Source organism: Arachis hypogaea, chromosome 2 (assembly GCF_003086295.3).
Source record: "Arachis hypogaea cultivar Tifrunner chromosome 2, arahy.Tifrunner.gnm2.J5K5, whole genome shotgun sequence".
Lineage (NCBI taxonomy): Eukaryota > Viridiplantae > Streptophyta > Magnoliopsida > Fabales > Fabaceae > Arachis > Arachis hypogaea.
This window is the reverse complement of record NC_092037.1, coordinates 38,473,286-38,490,222: the sequence shown is the minus strand read 5'-3', so window position 1 is coordinate 38,490,222 and position 16,937 is coordinate 38,473,286. Positions and strand designations below refer to the sequence as shown.

The window sequence follows — 16,937 nt, the reverse complement described above, 5'->3', positions numbered from 1 at the left end:
GTGTTTTCTTCTCTATAATTGTAATCTTTGCTTTGTTCCATTCTATATGTCCAATATTTAATATATTTACATGCTTGCATATGATTGAGGCCATTGTTTGATTCTAGTTCACTAATCCCAAAATTAGCTTACCTTTTACATCACCCTTGTTAGCCCCCTTGAGCCTTTAATTCCCTCTTATTCTATAAACCACAACACTAGCCTTAAGCAGAAAAACAAATTTAAAATCCCAAGTTGAATCCTTGGTTAGCTTAAGATAAAAATTGTGTAATTGTTTAAGTGTGGGAAACTTATTGGGAACATGGATGATAAAAACAAAGGGTAGGAAGTTGAAAAGAATGAAATAATTCAAAATAAAATTTTTGGGAAGCATGCTCATGTGAAATCAAAATAATTGAATTACCATGTGCATTAAAAAATATAATTCTGTATTTGAATAAAGGGGATACAAAAGAATTCCCCAAATGCAAAATAAAGCAATGCACATGAGACAAAATTAAAACTAATGCATGAGCATGTAACATCAAAAGTGGGAAAAATATGGGAGAATAGGTAAAGAAGCTTTGCTTTACAAAGTATGTATGTTAGGTGAGATCTTAGACTAATCAAGGATTCACTTAATTAGCTCACTTAGTCTTATATATATATCCCTACCTTTACCTCAGCCCCATTACAACCTTGAAATGACCTCATGATGTTTGCATTAGTATACTAAATATTTGTTGATTGGTTAGATGAAGAACAAAGTTTTAGAAAGCATGATTAGAGAAGAGTAGAGAGATTGACCCTAGACACTTGAGAGATTTGAGTGCATATACACTACCAGTGAGGGTTCAATCTTTGATTCTATGTTCCCTACTTTCATGAGCTATCTTCTTACAAGTTTACTTGTTTTCACTGTATGATTTGAATTAGTGAAATCTGATTTATGTTTGTCTTGGAGAACTTATTTATTTTTAACCAAGTAGGTAGAAACATTTTGCATTTAGTTGCATTCATAGGTTGCATCTCATACATTCTATCATTCCTCTTCATTTCTTTATAGTTTCTCTAGAGCTTAGCATGAGGACATGCTATTGTTTAAGTGTGGGGAGATTGATAAACCACTATTTTATGGTTTATCTTATGCTCAATTGAGTGGTTTTTATCAACTCTTTACTCACTTATTCATACAATTCGCATGTTTTACATTTTTCTTCTTGATTTTGTGCTATGATTGAAAACATGCTTCTTTGATATTATATTTGCTTATTATTAATCCTCTCTTATTACCATTAGATACCTTGATATGTATGTTAAGTGTTTTCAGATATTATAGGGCAGGAATGGCTTGGAGGATGGAAAGGAAGCATGCAAAAGTGAAAGGAATACAAGAAGTTGAAGAAGTTGTTACGTTGTCCAGCCTGACCTCTTCGTACTCAAACGGCTATAACTTTAGCTACAGAGGTCCAAACGACACGGTTCGAGTTGTGTTGGAAAGCTAACATCCGGAGTTTCGATTTGATATATAATTTGTCAAAGCTGCCCCGAAGTTAGGTGACGCGAACGCGTGAATGACACGTCCACGTCGCATCTGCGAACCTCAATCTGCGCGGTCGCGTAGACGACGCCTCCGTGTCACTTGCCCGCGACCTGAACGTAACAGAAATCGCAGGGGGCAATTTCTGGGCTGCTTTTGACCCAGGTTTTAGCCCAGAACACACAAATTAGAGGCTATAAAGTGGGGGAATGCATCCATTCATAATCATGCTCTCATAATTCATAATTTTAGGTTTTAGATGTAGTTTTTAGAGAGAGAGGTTCTCTCCTCTCTCTTAGGATTAGTATTTAGGATTTCTCTTAGTTTTAGGATTGCTTCTCAATCACAGGTTCAATATTTTCTTTTATTTATTTTTCCAATTTAATTTATGAACTTTTCCATGTTACATTTGATTTTCTATTTAATATATCTTGAGGTATTTCAGACTTATGATTGCTTTCTTTAATTTATTAATGTTCTCGATTTATCCAAATTATTTTCATTCAAGTAGAATTTCTTCCCTTTTAGCTTTGGTTGATTAATTGGTGACTCTTGAGTTATCAAACTCATTATTGATTGAAAATTGGAATTCTTCAAGAATTAATTCGAGTTCCAATAACTCTAGCCTTTCCCAAGGAAGGACTAGGACTCGAGGAATCGAAATTAATTCATCCACTTAACTTACTTTCATAGTTAGAGGTTAACAAAGTGGGAGAAAAATCCAATTCTCATCACAATCGATAAGGATAACTAGGATAGGACTTCCAGTTCTCATACTTTGCCAAGAGTTTATTTTACAGTTATTATTATTTTATTGTACTTGTCATTCAACTAACTTTTTACCTTAATCCAAAACCCCAAAACGCACTTTTTCATAACCAATAATAAGAACATACCTCCCTGCAATTCCTTGAGAAGACGACCCGAGGTTTAAATACTCGGTTATCAATTTTAAAAAGGGGTTTGTTACTTGTGACAACCAAAATGTTTGTAAGAAAGGTTGATTGCTTGGTTTAGTAACTATACTTACAACGAGAGTTTACTATAACTTCTAAACCATCAAGGGTGTGATTTTTCTTCTGCTATTTTTGATTCTGTTTTTAATCTTTGCATTTATTTTGTGACTCCACATGATCATGAACCTAATAAAACATAAAGGAACAATAAAATAAAAAATAAAATTAGATAAATAAAAATTGAGTTGCCTCCCAATAAGCGCTTCTTTAATGTCAATAGCATGACAGTGGGCTCTCATGGAGCCACACAGGTGATCAGGTCAATGTTGTAGACTCCCAACACCAAACGTAGAGTTTGGATGTGGGAATTCAACACCAAACTTAGAGTTTGATTGTGGGGGCTTTGTTTGACTCTGTATTGAGAGAAGCTTTTCATGCTTCCTCTCCATGTATACAGAAGAATACCCTTGGGTCTTAAACACAAGGTAGTCCCCTTTCAATTGAAGGACTAATTCTCCTCTGTTAACATCTATCATAACTCCTGCTATGGCTAGGAAAGGTCTTCCAAGGATGATGCATTCATCCTCCTCCTTCCTAGTGTCTAAGATTATGAAATCAGCAGGGATGTTAAGGCCTTTAACCTTCACTAACACATCCTCTACCAATCCATAAGCTTGTCTTACTGACTTGTCTGCCATTTGTAATAAGAATATGGCAAGCTGTACCTCAATAATCCCCAGCTTCTCCATTACAGAGAGTGGCATAAGATTTATACCTGACCCTAGGTCACACAAAGCTTTTTCAAAGGTCATGATGCCTATGGTGTAGGATATTACGAATTTGCCAGGATCTTGTTTCTTTTGAGGTAAAGTTTGTTGAACCCATGTATCTAGTTCACTAATGAGCAAGGGAGGTTCACCTTCCCAAGTCTCATTACCAAATAACTTGGCATTTAGCTTTATGATAGCTCCTAGATATTGAACAACTTGCTCTCCAGTTACATCTTCATCCTCTTCAGAGGAAGAATAGTCTTCAGAGCTCATGAATGGCAGAAGGAGGTTTAATGGAATCTTTATGGTCTCTATATGAGCCTCAGATTCCTTTGGGTCCTCAATAGGGAACTCCTTCTTGCTTGAGAGACGTCCCATGAGGTCTTCCTCATTGGGATTCACGTCCTCTCCTTCCTCTCTAGGTTCGGCCATGTTGATTATATCAATGGTCTTGCACTCTCTTTTTGGGTTTTCTTCAGTATTGCTTGGGAGAGTACTAGGAGGAGTGTCTGTGACTTTCTTGCTCAGCTGGCCCACTTGTGCCTCCAAATTTCTTATGGAGGACCTTGTTTCACTCATGAAACTTAAAGTGGCCTTGGATAGATTAGAGACTAAGTTTGCTAAGTTAGAGGTATTTTGTTCAGAATTCTCTGTCTGTTGCTGAGAAGATGATGGAAAAGGCTTGTTATTGCTGAGCCTGTTTCTTCCACCATTATTAAAGCCTTGTTGAGGCTTTTGTTGATCCTTCCATGAGAAATTTGGATGATTTCTCCATGATGAATTATAGGTGTTTCCATAAGGTTCACCCATGTAATTTACCTCTGCTATTGCAGGGTTCTCAGGATCATAAGCTTCTTCTTCAGAAGATGTCTCTTTAGTACTGTTGGATGCATTTTGCCATCCATTCAGACTTTGAGAAATCATGTTGACTTGCTGAGTCAACATTTTGTTCTGAGCCAATATGGCATTCAGAGCATCAATTTCAAGAACTCCCTTCCTCTGAGGCGTTCCATTATTCACGGAATTCCTCTCAGAAGTGTACATGAATTGGTTATTTGCAACCATTTCAATAAGTTCCTGAGCTTCTGCAGGCGCTTTCTTTAGGTGAATGGATCCACCTGCAGAGTGGTCCAGTGACATCTTAGAGAACTCAAACAGACCATAATAGAATATATCTATCATGGTCCATTCTAAAAACATGTCAGAAGGACACTTTTTGGTCATCTGTTTGTATCTTTTCCAAGCTTCATAGAGGGATTCACCATCTTTTTGCTTGAAGGTCTGAACATCTACTCTAAGCTTGCTCAGCTTTTGAGGAGGAAAGAATTTAACCAAGAAGGCCGTGACTAGCTTATCCCAAGAGTCCAGGCTATCTTTAGGTTGTAAGTCCAACCATGTTCTAGCTCTGTCTCTTACAGCAAAAGGGAAAAGCATGAGCCTGTAGACTTCAGGATCTACTCCATTAGTCTTAACAATCTCACAGATCTGTAAGAACTCAGTTAAAAACTGGTAGGGATCTTCTGATGGAAGTCCATAAAACTTGCAGTTTTGTTGCATTAGAGCAACTAGTTGAGGTTTTAGCTCAAAATTGTTTGCTCCAATGACAGGGATTGAGATGCTTCTTCCATCAAATTTGGAAGTAGGTGTAGTGTAGTCACCAAGCATCCTCCTTGCATTATTATTTTTGGCTACCATCTCCTCTTCCTTTTCGAAAATTTCTGTAAGGTTGTCTCTGGATTGTTGTAATTTAGCTTCTCTTAGTTTTCTCTTCAGAGTCCTTTCAGGTTCAGGATCTGCCTCAACAAGAATGTTCTTGTCCTTGCTCCTGCTCATATGAAAGAGAAGAGAACAGAAAAAGAAGAGGAATCCTCTATGTCACAGTATAGAGATTCCTTTATGTTAGTAGAAGAAGAAAGGGAATAAGAGTGAAGAAGAATGAATAATCCAAACACAAGGGTGAGGATAGGGACAGTGATTTGAGATGAAGAGAGGTGTTAGTAAATGAATGAATAAATAGAATAAGATGAGAGAGAAGTTTTCGAAAATAATTTTTGAAAAGGAGTTAATGATTTTCGAAAATTAAAGGGGAAATAGAATTAAAATTAAAACTTAAAACAATTAATTAATTAAAAAGAAATTTTTTTGAAAAATAGGAGGTATTTTCGAAAATTGGAGAGAAAAGTTGTTAGGTGGTTTTGAAAAAGATAAAAAATAAACAACAGTTAATTGGTTAGTTTGAAAAAGATTTGAAAATCAAATTTGAAAGGATAAGAAGATAAGAAGATATTTTGAAATCAAATTTTTGAAAAAGATAAAATTTTAAAAGATATGATAAAAAGATATGATTAAAAAGATATGGTTGGAAAAGATTTAATTTTTAAAATTAAAATTAATTACTTGACTAACAAGAAACTAAAAGATATGATTCTAGAATTTAAAAATTGAACCTTTCTTAATAATAAAGTAACAAACTTCAAATTTTTGAATCAATCACATTACTTGTTAGTTAAGTTTCGAAAATTTGAAATAAAATAAGAAAAAGATTTTGAAAAATAGTTTTAAATTTTTGAAAATCATAAGATAAAAGTAAAAGAGATTTGATTTTTGAAAAAGATTTTGAAAAGATAAGACTTTTAAAATTAAAAATTTGACTTGACTTATAAGAACTTAACTAATTTTAAAAATTTTTGACTAAGTCAACTCAAATTTTCGAAATTTTGAGAGAAATAAGGAAAAGATCTTTTTTATTTTTTTGAATTTTTAATGATGAGAGAGAAAAACAACAAAAATGACTCACAACATGAACATTATGAATCAAAACTCATAATGCATGCAAGAACACTATAAATGTCAAGATGAACACCAAGAACACTTTGAAGATCATGATGAACATCAAGAACATATTTTTGAAAAATTTTTGATGCAAAGAAAATATGCAAGACACCAAACTTAGAAATCTTTAATGCTTAGACAATATGAATGCAAAGATGCACATGAAAAACAATAAAAGACACAAAACAAGAAAACATCAAGATCAAACAAGAAGACTTACCAAGAACAACTTGAAGATCATAAAGAACACTATGAATGCATGAATTTTCGAAAATTGCAAGAACAAGATGAATATGCAATTGACACTAAACTTATAAATTGCCTCAAGACTCAAACAAGAAACACAAATTTTTTTTTATTTTATGATTTTATTATTTTTTGGATTTTTGTATATTTTTTTCGAAAACATATAGAAAAAATAAAATAAGAAATTCAAAATTTTTAATAAGAATTCCAGGAATCTTTCAATGTTAGTCTAAAGCTCCGGTCCAGAAATTGGATATGGCTTAATAGCCAGCCAAGCTTTAGCATTAATAGTTCAAGCATGTGAAGAGGAAGCCTCAGTTCAAAAGAATTTAGACATGGCTTTACAGCTAGCCAGATTTCAACATGCTTCATGAAACTCTAGAATTCATTCTTAAAAATTTTGAAAAATTTTTGAAAACAGGTGAGAACATTTTGAAAAATATTTTGAAAAATACTTATTTTTTTGAAAATATTTTGAAAAGAAAAAAAAAAGAAAATTAATTAATCTGAGCAACAAGATGAACCGTTAGTTGTCCAAACTCGAACAATCTCCGGCAACGGCACCAAAAACTTGGTGCACGAAATTGTGATCTCTAATAATGGCATTCAACTTGGTATGCGTGTTTATAACTCAGCACTTTCTTCACAACCTCGCACAACTAACTAGCAAGTGCACTGGGTCGTCCAAGTAATAAACCCTACGTGAGTAAGGGTCGATCCCATGGAGATTGTTGGTATGAAACAAGCTATGGTCATCTTGTAAATCTCAGTCAGGCGGTAATAAATGGTTATGGAGTTTTCGAATAATAATAATAAATAAACAGAAAATAAAGATAGAACTACTTATGTAGACCATCGATGGGAATTTCAGATAGGCGTATGAAGATGCTGTGCTCCTTCTGAATCTCTGCTTTCCTACTGCCTTCATCCAATCCTTCTTACTCCTTTCCATGGCAAGCTGTATGTAGGGCATCACCGTTGTCAATGACTACATCCCATTCTCTCAGTGAAAAAGGTCCAAATGCTCTGTCACGGCACGGCTAATCATCTGTTGGTTCTCGATCATGTCGGAATAGAATCCCTTGATTCTTTTGCATTTGTCATCATGCCCAACAATCGCGAGTTTGAAACTCGTCACAGTCATTCAATCCCGGAATCCTACTCGGAATACCACAGACAAGGTTTAGACTTTTCGGATTCTCATGAATGCTGTCATCAATTCTAGCTTATACCACGAAGACTTTGATCTCACGGAATGGAAGGCTCAGTTGTCAGGCGAGGGCAACCATGCGTCGTGCATCAAGAATCCAAGAGATACACACTCTAGCTTTCGCTTGTAGAACGGAAGTGGTTGTCAGGCACGCGTTCATAGGGACGGATTATGATGAGTGTCACGGATGATCACATCCATCAGATTGAAGTATGAGTAGTATCTTAGAATAGAAATAAGATTGAATTTGAATAAAAGATAGTAGTAATTGCATTAAAACTTGAGGTACAGCACAGCTCCACACCCTTAATCTATGGTGTTTAGAAACTTCACCATTGAAAATACATAAGTGATGAAGGTTCAGGCATGGCCGAATGGCCAGCCTCCAAAACGTGATCACAGGATCAAAAATACAATCCCAGATCCAGGATTTCTAATACAATAATAAAATGTCCTTTACAGAAGTAAGTAATTGATGCAGAAATCCACTTCCGGGGCCCACTTGGTGTGTACTTGGGCTGAGCTCGAGCTTTACACGTGCAGAGGCTTCTTTTGGAGTTGAACGCCAAGTTGTAATGTGTTTTTGGCGTTCAACTCTGGTTCGTGACGTGTTTCTGGCGTTTGACTCCAGAATGCAATGTAGAACTGGCATTGAGCGCCAGTTTACGTCATCTAATCTCGAATAAAGTATGAACTATTATATATTGCTGGAAAGCTCTGAATGTCTACTTTCCAACGCCGTTGAGAGAGCACCATTTGGAGTTCTGTAGCTCCAGAAAATCCATTTTGAGTGCAGGGAGGTCAGAATCCAACAGCATCAGCAGTCCTTTGTCAACCTTTTATCAGAGTTTTGCTCAGGTCCCTCAATTTCAGCCAGAAATTACCTGAAATCACAAAAAAACACAAAAACTCATAGTAAAGTCCAGAAATGTGAATTTAGCATAAAAACTAATGAAAATATCCCTAAAAATAGCTAGATTATACTAAAAACTATCTAAAAACAATGCCAAAAAACGTATAAATTATTCGCTCATCAGTGGCTTTGATGTGTATGAAATGTGTGTGTATGAAGGGTTAGTAAGAGGGGGAATTTATATGAGTGGGCTAGGGTTGGGTTCGGTCATGGGTGGGATAAATGGGAGAGAAATTTTATTTTGAAGTGAGTGGGGGTTGGTGGGAGTTATGATGGTTTGGGGAAGTGATATGGATGTGATTGGGCTAGAGTTTATAAGGAAGAGTGTATGGGGAAGTGTGAAAAAAGAAGAGGGAAGAAGTGGGGTAGGTAAAGATGTTATGGGACCCACTGGTCCTAAAAGGCTAGGGAATGCAGATTTCCTGCCCTTTGCATGGACGTTGAACACCCAGCACTATGCTCTTGGCTGGCGTTCAACGCTAGCTTTGCTGCCATTTGGAGCATTGAACGCCCAGGCTATCCCCCTAGCTGGCGTTCAACGCCAGCAAGACACTCCATCCAGAGTGTTCTATTTTCATTGATGAACGTTTCTTTCTCTGTTCTAACTGCTTTACATGATCATGAACCTAAAGAAATAACTTAAAAAGAAAATAAATTCAAAGAAAAACATAAACTATAACTATGGTTTGGTTGCCTCCTAACAAGCGCTTCTTTAGCATCACTAGCTTGATGCTTAGCTCCTTACGGAGATGGATATGGGCTCGGAATTTTGCCCATTACAGTGAACTTTCTTCTTGTCTTCTCATGAATGAGCTCCACATACTCTAGAGATAGGACACGACTCACTGTATGTGGTTTGACTAGCTTCTTCATGAAGATAACTATCATGCTAGGTGAGAGGCCTTCTGTAGGGACTTTCTCGTCCCTCCAACCTTTAGGTACTTTCTTCTTAGTACCTTTGTTCTCAGTGCTTGTTGAGGGTTGCCCAACACCAAACTTAGGATTGGTGTTTGGGGACTTAGTAAAGCTTTGCACTGAAATAGATGGTTGGAATACTAAGTGTTGCACAGTTATCTCTCTTTTTTCAGAGGGAGAGTTGGGGTAAGGCATCTTGAACAAGATGTGATCCTCCCCTAGTTGTAGAATCAGTTCTCCCTTTGCTACATCAATGATAGCATTGGCAGTGGTTAAGAAAGGTTTTCCAAGGATGATGGATTCATCCTCATTTTCCCTAGTATCTAAGATAATGAAGTTTGCAGGGATGTAAAGGTTTTCAACCTTCACCAATACATCCTCTACTAAGCCATATGCTATCTTCATTGATTTGTCTGCCATCTCTAGTGAGATATTTGTAACTTGTACCTCAAAGATTCCCAACTTCTCCATTATAGAGAGTGGCATGAGGTTTATACTTGACCCTATCTCACACAGAGCCTTCTCAAAAGTCATGGTGCCTATGGTGCAAGGAATTAGGAAGCGTTCGAGGATCTGGAAGCTTCTGAGGTAGCTTCTACTGAACCAAAGTATTGAGTTCTTTGGTAAGCAGTGGAGGTTCTTCCTCCAAATGCTTTGTACCAAACAGCTTGGAATTCAGCTTCATGAGAACTCCTAGGTACCGAGCAACTTGCTCTTTCCTAGTGTCCTCATCCTCATTAGAGGATGAGTATTCATCAGAACTCATGCACTGCAGGAGTGCATGCAAGGGAACCTCTATGGTCTCTATATGAGCCTTGGCTTCTTTTAATTCTTGAATAGGAATTTCTTTAGTGGGTGCTAAACACTCAGTAGGTATGCCTTTACTGGCGTTCAACGCCAGTTTTGGTGGTTCTTTGGGCATTGAAAGCCCATCATGCATCCCTCCACTGGTGTTTAATGCCAGTTTCTTTGCCAAGTTGGGCATTGAATGCCCAAGAGGGACCTCCTTTCTGGCGTTCAACGCTAGTTCTAGTGTTATTTTGGGTGTTGAGCGCCCAGTGAGATATTCCTCACTGGCGTTCAACGCCAGCTCTGATGCCTATTTGGGCGTTGAACGCCCAGTGAGGTATTTCTTACTAGAGTTCAATGCCAGCTTCTGTGCTAGCCTGGGCGTTAAACACCCAGTGAAATGCTCTTCACTGGCGTTCAATGCCATCCTAGTCTTTCCAGATTCAGCTTCAACCTCTATAGTGATGGCCTTTCACTCTTCTCTTGGATTTACTTTAGTGTTACTAGGAAGAGTGTCAAGAGGAGACTCAGGGATCCTCTTGCTCAGCTGGCCAATTTGTATTTCCAAATTTCTAATGGAAGATCTCGTTTCAGTTATGAAACTATGAGTGGTCTTAGAGAGGCTGGAGACTAGAATGACTAAGTCAGAAAGGCTCCACTTAGGAGTTTCCATATTCCCTTAAGAAGATGGGAACAGTGGTCTGTCGTTGAACCTGTTTTGGTTCCTTCCACATTGATTGTTGTTGAAGCCTTACTAAGGCTTCTAATGATCCTTCCATGAGAGGTTAGGATGATTCCTTCATGAGGGATTGTAGGTGTTTCTATAGGGTTCTCCCATGTAATTTGCCTCCTCCATGGTGGGTTGATCAGGATCATAGGCTTCTCCTTCAGAGGAAGCTTCTTGATTGCTGCCAGCTGATTCCAGTCAAATGCTAAGAGATCATATTGACCTGTTAGGTCAAGATCTTCTTTTGAGCCAATATGGCATTCAGAGTGTCAACTTCAAGAACTCCTTTCTTTTGAGCTAGCCTAATGTTTGGTGCACGAAATTGCAATAACACTTTTTGCAATCCGCACAACTAACTAGCAAGTGCACTGGGTCGTCCAAGTAATACCTTACGTGAGTAAGGGTCGAATCCCACGGAGATTGTTGGTTTGAAGCAAGCTATGTTTATCTTATTATTCTTATTCAGGATGCCAACAACAGTGTTTTTCAAGTTCAGTGAAGAAAGGGAAAAGGGCATAAAATAAATACTTGTTATGCAGTAATGGAGAATATGTTGGAGTTTTGGAGATGCTTTGTCTGATTTATTCCTGTAATGTAATATTCTATCCATGGAAAAGTGCAAAGTTCTCTCCATGGTAAGCTGTATGTAGGGTGTCACCGTTGTCAATGGCTACTTCCTATCTTCTCAGTGAAAATGGTCCAAATGCTCTGTCACAGCATGGCTAATCATCTGTCGGTCCTCAATCAGGTTGGAATAGAATCCAATGATTCTTTTGCGTCTGTCACTAACGCCCAGCCTTCAGGAGTTTGAAGCTCGTCACAGTCATTCAATCCCGAAATCGTACTCAAAATACCACGGACAAGGTTTAGACTTTCCGGATTCTCATGAATGCCGCCATCAATCTAGCTTATACCACGAAGATTCTGATTAAAGAATCTAAGAGAAGCTCATTCAATCTGATGTAGAACGGAGGTGATTGTCAGGCACATGTTCATGGATTGAGGAAGGTGATAAGTGTCACGGATCATCACCTTCTTCATAATTAAGCGCGAATGAACATCTTAGATAGGAACACACACGTTTGAATGGAGAAATAGAAACAATTGCATTAATTCATCGAGACGCTGCAGAGCTCCTCACCCCCAACAATGGAGTTTAGAGACTCATGCCGTCAAAGTGTATAAAATTCAGATCTGAAAATGTCATGAGGTACAGAGTTAATCACTAAAAGTTGTTTAAATAGTAAACTAGTAACCTAGGTTTACAAAAAATGAGTAAATTATGATAGATGGTGCAGAAATCCACTTCTGGGGCCCACTTGGTGTGTGCTGGGGCTGAGACTTAAGCTTCTCACATGTCTGGGGCTGTTTTGGGCGTTCAACGCCAGGTTGTAACCTGTTTCTGGCGTTGAACTCCAACTTGTAACCTGTTTCTGGCGCTGGACGCCAGACAGCAGCATGATACTGGAGTTGAACGCCAGTTTATGTCATCTATCTTCACGCAAAGTATGGACTATTATATATTGCTGGAAAGCCCTGGATGTCTACTTTCCAACACCGTTGAGAGCGCGCCAATTGGACTCCTGTAGCTCCAGAAAATTCATTTCGAGTGCAGGGAGGTCAGGATCCAATAACATCAGCAGTCCTTTTTCAGCCTAACTCAGATTTTTGCTCAGCTCCCTCAATTTCAGCCAGAAAATACCTGAAATCACAGAAAAATACATAAACTCATAGTAAAGTCCAGAAATATGATTTTTGCCTAAGAACTAATAATATTTTACTAAAAACTAATTAAAACATGCTAAAATCTACATGAAATTACCCCCAAAAAGCGTATAAAATATCCGCTCATCAATGTTCATAGGGTTTCTCTCTAAAGTGTACATGAATTGGTTGTTTGCAACCATCTCAATGAGTTCTCTTGCATCTTCAAGCATTTTCTTCAAGTGAAGTGATCTACCAGTAGAACTGTCCAATGATATTTTGGACATCTCAGAAAGACCATCATAGAAGATACCTAGGATAAACCATTTTGAGAGCATGTCAGGAGGACACCTCCTGATCAGTTGCTTGTATCTTTCCCAAGCTTCATAGAGGAATTCACATTCTTTTTGTCTAAAGGTTTGAACTTCCACTCTGATTTTGCTCATTCTTTGAGGAGGAAAGATTTGGCCAAGAAAGCATTGACCAACTTTTCCCAAGAGTCTTGGCTCTCTTTTGGTTGAGAATCCAATCATATTTTAGCTCTGTCTCTAACAACAAAAGGGAAAAGAATCAGTCTGTAGACTTCAGGATCCACTCCATTGGTCTTAACAATATCATAAATCTGCAAAAATTCAAATAAGAACTGATATGAATCTTCCAATAGAAGTCCATAAAATTTGTAATTCTGTTGCAGAAGAGAGACTAACTGAGGCTTAAGTTCAAAATTGTTAGCTCTAATGGAAGGTATGGAGATACTTCTTTCATAAAAGTCAGAGGTAGGTATGGTGTAGTCACCAAGAACCTTTCTTGCCTCTCCTTTATGATTAGGCTCGGCTGCCATGCCTTCAGCTTCTTGTTCAAAATTTTTTGAGAGGTTTCTTCCGGAGTATTATTCTTTAGCTTGTTGTAAACGCCTCCTTAGAGTTTTCTCAGGTTCAGGATCAAGATTAAAGAGAGGTTCTTTATCCTTGTTCCTGGTCATAAACAAGAAAAGGAAAACAAGAGAGAAGAAGAATGGGAGCTCTTTGTTCAAGAACAGAGGATTCCCTATGAGATGTAAAGAAGAAAGAAAAGAAGAATGAAGATAAAGAAGAGAGAAGAAGAGTTCGAATAAAAGGTAAGAAGAATTCGAAAGTTAGAAGTAAAAAGGAAAAATATTTTTTTGTTTTTATTTTATTTTAAATTCAAAAATAAAACTAATTAACTAAAAAGATTTAAAAATTAAATAATGTATTTTCGAAAAAAGAAGAGAGAAAAAGAGAGAAGATTTTTTCGAAAATTAGAAGAGAGAAGAGTTAGTTAGGAAGTTTTGAAAAAGAAGAAAGAGAAAACAACTAACTAATTAAGAAATATTAAAAAAATAAAATAAGATTAGAAAAGAATTGAATTTAAAATTTGAAATTTAGAAAAGATAAGATAGAGATTGAAAAGATAAAAAATATTTGAATTTAAAATTTGAAATTAGAAAAGATAAGATAAGAATTTGAAAAGATTTGAAAAAGATAAGATTTGAAATTTGATTTTTGAAAAAGATTTGATTTTGAAATTTGAAATAAGATAAGATTTTTGAATTTTAAAGAAAGGCAAGAAAGATAAAATAGCAATTTGGAAAAGATATGATTTTTGAAAAGATTTGATTTTGAAAAAGATTTGAATTTGAAATTTAAAACTAAGATAAGATAAGATAATAATTTTAAAATTAAAATTTGAAATCTTTTTTAATATTTTCGAAAATTAAGATAAAAAAAGAAAGAAAAGATTTTTTATTTTTTTGAATTAATGAAGAAAGAGAAAAACAACTAAATGACACCAAACTTAAGGTTTTTAGATCTAAGACACCATGAATTCAAAAATTCCAAGGAAAAATACAAAGGGACACCAAACTAAAAAATTTTAAGATCTAAACAAAAAGAAAAATAAGAACACTTTGAAGATCAAGAAGAACACCAAGAACAAACCTAAAAGAATTCAAAGAAAATAAGAACATACAAAGGACACCAAACTTAAAAATTTTGAAAACCAAAGACACAATTTTCAAAAATTTTAAAAGAAAAGATTCAAGAAGACACCAAACTTAAAGATTGACACAAGATTCAAACAAAAGACACTATTTTTAAAAATTTTTAGAAAAAGACTCAAGAAATTCGAAAATTCAACAAGAACAAGAACAAAAGACTCAAACCAAAGATCAAGATTAATAAAGAAAAGAAAAGGTTTTTGATTTTTTTTAATTTTTTTTCCGAAAAAGAAGTGGAAAATAAAAGACTCAAACAAAATTAAAAACAATACCTAATCTAAGCAACAAGATAATCCGTTAGTTGTCCAAACTTGAACAATCTCCGGCAACAGCGCCAAAATCTTGGTGTACGGATTCCCACACTCTGTACAACTGAACCAGCAAGTGCACTGGGTCTTCCAAGTAATACCTGAGGTGAGTCAGTGTCGATCCCAAGAGTATTGTGATTTGAAGCAAGCTATGGTTATCTTGTAAATCTTAGTCAGGCAGATAAAAAAGTTGATTATTTGTTTAGAGAGCATAAAAAGAAAATAAATAAAACATTACTCAATTGATGGTGAAAACAATGATAAGAAGATGGTTAAGGTTTGGAGATGCTTTGTTCTTCTGGATTACTCTGGTCTTACTGTTTTCTTCAACTGTGATTGATTTTTTCTATGGCAGCATGTATGTGATCAACGCCTTTCTTGAGAGGTCGCCAATGCTCCTCTAGATCTGAACCCCTAGGGTTAGTGCGGATCTATTCTGATTGAGGGTGAAGCTCCTGCAGTCTATTCTCCTTAGTGATCCTACTCAAAACGCCACAGACAAGTTCGAATCTTCTGGATCAGAGAATGCTGCACTTTTGGTTCTAGCCTTTACTACAAATACTCTAATCTCCCCGTATCTCGGCTGAACTGGTGTCTCGAGAAGTCGTGGATTAGCTGTCTAAGAGATGTATAATCAAGGTAATGGTTCATCATTGTCCGATGAAAGACTCACTCTGAACCCATGTGGAATGAGATAACCTTGTTCCGGTTCAACACATTCATATTGATGAAGAACGAAGATACATCTTAGAATAGAGAATCAAACATAGATTGAAGATAGAACAATAATACTTTATTAATCCATAAAACTCAACAGAGCTCCTCCTCTCAACCTAGGAGGTTTAGAAACTCATACTGATAGAAAATACAATCATAAACGTGTAAAATGTCAAAAGGTTTTCCAAGATTGTAAAAGTTCTCAAATAAATACTAGACTAATGGCTAAGGATTACATAAGAAGGGTAAAACAGTCTTTTAGTGCGAAAATCCACTTCTGGGGTCCACTTGGTGAGTGTTTGGGATGAGCTTGATAGAGATCCACGTGCTAGAAGGCTCCTTGGGCGTTGAACACTGGCTAGGGGTTCCTTTTTGGGCGTTGGATGCCGGTCTCTTCTCCTTTGGGCGTTGGATGCCAGAATAGGGTAGGAGGTTGGCATTGAACGCCAGTTTTGGGCCTTAAATTTCGAAAGCAAGTATGAGCTATTATATATTTGTTGGAAAGCCCTGGATATTAGCTTTCCATAGCCATTGAGTACGCTCCATTTGGATTTCTGTAACTCCAGAAAAGCTCTTTTGAGTGCAAGGAGGTCATATCCGGACAGCATCTGCAGCACTTTCTCTGTCTCTGAATCAGACTTTTGCTCAAACTCCTCAATTTTAGCCAGAAAATATCTGAAATTGCTTAAAAAGACACAAACTCAAAGTAGAATCCAAAAATGTGAAGTCTGCACTAAAACCTATGAAAACTTAATAAAACTTAAACAAAACATACTAAAAATTATATGAAAATAATGGCAAAAAGCGTATAAAATATCCGCTCATCATGCGGCATCTGCGAACGGCGGCAACGACGGGCTTACACAGGTTGTATCATCGAATTTGGGTCTTAGTCATCGGCAAGGATGGAGGAACGTGGTTTCAGCTCCATGCAACAATCCTCTTGATTCTTGAGGAAAAGCTCCGGTAGTATTGGTGTTATTCAGAGACTGAGAGTGAGGAAGAGAGGAATTGGATTCTAATTATGTTGGCGGGTTAATTTGTGGGTTCAATTGTGAATCGGGCTAGGTTCTGATTTGCCTAGGTTAGTTTTTCTAGCCTAAGACTATGTCCAAAAAAACAAAAATTATGCTAATGGTGATTCTACATTTATAATTCTTGCTTTTAGAAAAAAAAGGCACATATTGTTAAACACATTCCAATCTAAAGAGAAGTTCAACTTGATAGTGATTTTTCATGATTACAATTAAAAACCATTGTTGTTCTCTACAACCTATAAAAAAATAGAAATTTGTTTTATTTTTTATTATTGAA

The 16,937-nt window shown here is 36.5% G+C and overlaps 1 non-coding gene across 1 annotated transcript; it reads left to right on the top strand.

The window, feature by feature from the left end:
- The first annotated feature begins 12,912 nt into the window (after positions 1–12,912).
- LOC112762667 (small nucleolar RNA R71) lies at positions 12,913–13,021 on the top strand. Its single transcript, XR_003182743.1, has one exon. It is a non-coding gene; the product is annotated as a small nucleolar RNA R71 (small nucleolar RNA).
- Positions 13,022–16,937: the final 3,916 nt, after the last annotated feature.